General features: G+C 34.7%; 1 long non-coding RNA gene across 1 annotated transcript; it reads right to left on the reverse strand.

Moving 5' to 3' along the window:
• Nucleotides 1-3,769: 3,769 nt before the first annotated feature.
• On the reverse strand, nt 3,770-4,946 carry LOC105854028. Its single transcript, XR_001145753.1, has 3 exons — nt 4,894-4,946; nt 4,145-4,235; nt 3,770-3,873 (listed from the first exon to the last, which is right to left on the reverse strand). It is a non-coding gene; the product is annotated as an uncharacterized LOC105854028 (long non-coding RNA).

A 4,946-nucleotide genomic window follows, 5' to 3' on the forward strand; every position in this document is an offset into this window, starting at 1 on the left:
TGAACCAGCACCCAAAGGGACTAGCATGTGACCCTACATTTAGAAAACTCCTAACATCATTTTCTGAAGATTGAATGAATAAAAGAATGAATAAGTGGCTAAATACTAAAAGTCCTTCAGAATGAGATTTTGCAGTTTATTTTTCAAATTCCATTTCCCAGCAAAAAGAATACATACTGAAAAGTGACAGAAACCCATGGCTCAAAACTATGTTCCAGATTAAAATACTCCTGATTGTGAAGTATAACTGTGAAGTAGAATTGCAGAGAAAATAGTCAAAAGCACAATAAATTGTTAATAGCAGAACATCCATATCTCAGTAAATTCTCTTTAGTATTAGGATCCATTCAGGTTAAGGAGCCCAGCAGTTAAGACTTAGATTTAGATTTATCTCTAAAGAATAGACAAAGATCCCTATTATGCTTTAATGCTAAAATTTGGCTATGCCACAAATATTCACAGAAGATTAATTTCCACAATTGTAAGTGACCCTCTGTAACATATTGGCTCTTGCTGCCTACATTTTGGAAGCACTGGCATTTCAATATTTGGCATGCCCTAGAAGCTTAGTCCTACCGCAGGGTCATTGTTGAAAAAGAACTAAAGCCATGTGAGTACCTTGCATAGGACTGAATCACTCTGGGGACCATAATGAAAGTTTATGCCCAATGGTTGAAAGACTAAGTCATAGAGCAATTGGAAAGATGTTGAAAGAGAGCAGGGAAAAAGAACAAGCAGCTGGTTTTGCTCTTAGTAAGTCTCCCTATCCTCTTCAAGTTTGACACAGATTTCATCTCATTCAAACACAAAACAGCTAATGAACTGAGACATCCTCTGGAAGCTGATGAAAGCTGTTTTCTACTCATGACAATTTATACCTGGTCATATGATATAACTGGTCATGGTTTTATAGCGGTGTTCTGTGAAAAGTGCTCTTCAAAGGCAACTCCATAACATCATGGGTTTGTTTTTGCAAAACAAGTTTAATCAACGTTAATTAAAATGTGAAGTTGAGTATATGGAGTTTGGATTCACCCTCTATGCATAGTAAGAGCAGCACTTATGAATGTCTATATACATTATTTCATTGAACTTGGAGAATTGACCTCCAGAAATATAAATATCTCATTTATGTTGAAATGGCCCTTTGCTTTAGAATCTTACATTCAGTGTATTTAGCCCCGCCCCATTACAGGAGAAAACCAATTATGTTAGTTAGGATTTATACTTTTCTTGTGAGAAACACAAAGATCATTGAACTTTCTTTCCATTACACATTCTGATCGATTTTTTTGAGTTTTTAGATCTATTTTTTTCTACCCTTTTTTCTAGTTAGCGGATATCTTCTCTCTTATAGTTTGTTTTCTTTCTACCACATAATAAATGGGCTTAAAGCTTCCCTTACAACCCAACTAGAAAACATGAAAGTTAAATAAAAATGATTTGGACACTAGGGTTATTTTCCATCTACATTTAAGTATGAGACTTTGCTGTGAGATAATTGATGAGCTATCCATAATCTCATAAGTGAGCTCTTTATTCTGCCTAAGAAAATTTCACTTAATTGAAACTTTCATCTTCTTAATTATAATAGCCAATTTCAATTCTATTCAACAGATGGGTTGAAGGCCCAGTAGACTTTTTGTTTGTTTGGTTTGATTTGTTTGTTTTTATTACTTAAGAATTGCTTCTGTATACCATAATAAGGTGATTACAAATTTTAAGCATTTATATGGAAGTCAAGGTTCACATTTTTACTTGTCCTTTTCCACCCTAAGATAAACTGATTCAACAAACATATATTGAGTAGCCCAAGTATCAGGTATACTTTTTTTTAAAAAAACTGAGTTTTCAGATAATATCATGGAGATATACTGATATAAATGATATATATTGATTTTAGAGTAGGGACCCCAGTATAACTTCAGCAATGCTGTGCTTGAAGTAGTAATGAAATCCTAGTAAAGAAATGCTAAGACTCTATGATTTTTAACTTTCTATTTTTAACACTCTTTAATCTTCTCTGGGAGCATTTCTTCTTGTCTTCTCCAGTGCTGTGTCCATTAGCTGATAAGATTTTAATGTATGGTTCTTTCCAGACGAATCTGCTTATTGGGAGCTGGTGAAGTTTTCTGAATAATAAGATTTCTCTTGTAAATACTTGGAGAATGGAGGTGAGAGAAAACTCTGAATTCCTTTCTGCATCTGTCACCTGACTCCTTCCCAAACCAGAAGCTTCTTCCAATGGATCTTGTACAGCAATGCTTTCTGGTTATCCATCAGACCTGGTGTTCTTCAGACTCTCATCTTAGGAGTGAATGAATACTCATACACCTAACAAACTGTGTGAGAAAAATGCTGTTACTTGGTCTAAGAAATCTTGAGCACCAAAAGACTTGAGTTTAAAGGTCAATTTGACTATGTGAAGAAAATGAATCACTCACTTGACTGAATCACTCTGTTCCATGATCTGAGGTGTGGTGCTAAAGAGCTTCATATATGTCCTGAGCCCTGCAATCAATAAATACATCATTCTTCTCATCAACATAGAAATGCATTTATTAAGTGTATGATTTAGAAACATTCAGAATATATAGGCTAAATATTTAAATTAATGCTTGTTAAAGTTTCATGGAACAGATGTCTATTGTTATAAAATGGGATGAGACTTGTCAGATTACTAAAGCTCTATATAGATTTAGTAGGAATGTTAAAAGTAGCTTCTCAGCAAGTACTAATTGAAAGTAATTGGCTACTTTGCTTACTTGGTCAGAAAATGTGGTGATATTAGGCTGTTTTTTAAAAAATAATAGTTTATTTTTACATTATTTTGTACCTTTTTTCATCTCAGTGTATTAGGCTGTTTTTAATGAGAAAATTGTTGGTTTGTTTGTTTGTTTGTTTTAAAGTTTCGGCTCTCTGGAATCTAGCCCATAATGTTTGAGAGTATATTCCGTTCTGTAATCAAAATCATGGATAAAGAAATCTATCTTCCTATCTGAAAAAGAACAGATGTGGGTATGTGTTCAGATCTGAGTACTATAGACAAAGACTAGACACTTATTTTAAAAAATAATCTTATGCTGTGGTGACTCTAAATTACTTTAGCTTGATATAAAAGAGCAAGAGGGTAGAAAGGAAATAAACATTCATCAAGTGCTGCTGTTATATGTCAGCCACACATATACTCAGTCTTATTGATCATCTTAAAAACTCACAGGAAACCTATAATAGGTAATGTTTCCATTTTGATCAAGGAAGAAACAAGATTAGGACTGAGATGGCAGAATTGGTCTGCTAGCCTCTGCTAGTTTGTGAAATCAGTTAGGTACAAAGTGGAAGACTTAAAAAATTAAGTAGGATTAAAGGGAATGAGCCAGCTTCTTTTTAATTTCTTTTGGTTTAGATGTAATTTCTTTTTGCAGGGAAAAAAAAGTAGAAAATGTCTATCATAGGTGGATGCTTGTATTCTATAAATCTATTGATGCAGAGGCAGTAGAGATTGGAAAGTATGCATTAGGAAATATATAAACACTGTCATAAGTTTTCTGAGCCCTACTGATTTTTTAAAGTTATATTCAAGATGGGCATCAATGTCTTATAAAAAATGTAAATTTTACTACTGTATTTACTTTGTATTTACATGGTAATGCTATTGAAAAATCTTACAGAATTATTGGGAAAGCTGTTATAAAATACAAAGACTATTGATGTTTCTGACTCTCATCCATGTCCCTAAAGTACTTTGAACTTACCTTAGTCACCGCAACCTAATAAATTCTCTACTCTCTGGTATCTTTATCAAAAGGTATGTTCCTTCCAGATAAGGACCATGTCTTATATCACAGCATCCATAATAAGCTGGGCCAGTATCTGAAACATAAGTGTTTAGTAAATGTTTATGCATAAAAATACAAAAGATTCACCTTTTTGATTATACTTTCTATATTTCCAAAATTTAGGATTCTTTCCTAAATTTCTAATCAGAGCTCTAACTGCTCAAATCTAGTTTACTAAGCAGTATGGGCCACAGTAATGATCAGATAACACACATTTTATACTGGCTCATTTTTTTAAAAAGACTCTGAGTAATAAATTCCAGGAAAGAAATGTATTATGTTTTAGGTACTATGCAGTAACTTACATTTTTGGACTAGCAGAATTGAGGTTGAATCCTCTATCAGAGATGCAACTAGAACTCACTAGATGGCTCTCTTTCCCGATGGGCAACACGCCTGTGGAGGGACAAAAAGGCAGCGTTGTACCACTGCAATCATAGTGATCATCACACCGCATCACATTGGGTACTTGGAAGGGGCATAGTTCAGTTTCTGTTTCTGTTTCTGTCATCATAATCTGCTCTTGGGATTATGCCTGTGCCTTCATTTCCTCCAAACATATACACAATATTCCAAATAGGTGCGGTCTCAAGGGATAGATTTTGAAATTGCCTTTTTACCTGGCCTGGAAGCTGGCTGGAATCGGGTAATCAATTTGAACCAGACCAAAAACGTCTATTAAAATCCTGACTTTAAGGCTGCATTCCTGGAACTCTGTTCATCATTAGGTATACCGAAGTACTTTGGGAGAGCTGATTAATCAATTCCACAGTACAGATCGAAAATATAATTAGTAAAATGTGAAGTCATTCCATAGTCATTTTCAAACTATGTGGCTCACGACTTCTCCAGCTAGTTTATTAACAGCCCATGTTTTACCGACCTCACTATTTAAGCCTTTTAGCGCTAAACCTGACACAAAACCTGGCATATGTAGACATTCAGGAAGATTTGTCCTAAGAACGAAAATCCATTTCCTAACCGCAGTTCACTGGAACTTTGAGGCTGTATCTGTGTTCTCGATACTGTTTTACCAACCCTTTCCCTCTCCAACCTCAGGGTATACAGAGTGAAAAGTTCAGCTACAAGGGATGGCAATCGTCAGCG

Source organism: Condylura cristata, unplaced genomic scaffold (assembly GCF_000260355.1).
Source record: "Condylura cristata isolate star-nosed mole 26May11 unplaced genomic scaffold, ConCri1.0 scaffold00024, whole genome shotgun sequence".
Taxonomy (NCBI): Eukaryota; Metazoa; Chordata; class Mammalia; order Eulipotyphla; family Talpidae; genus Condylura; species Condylura cristata.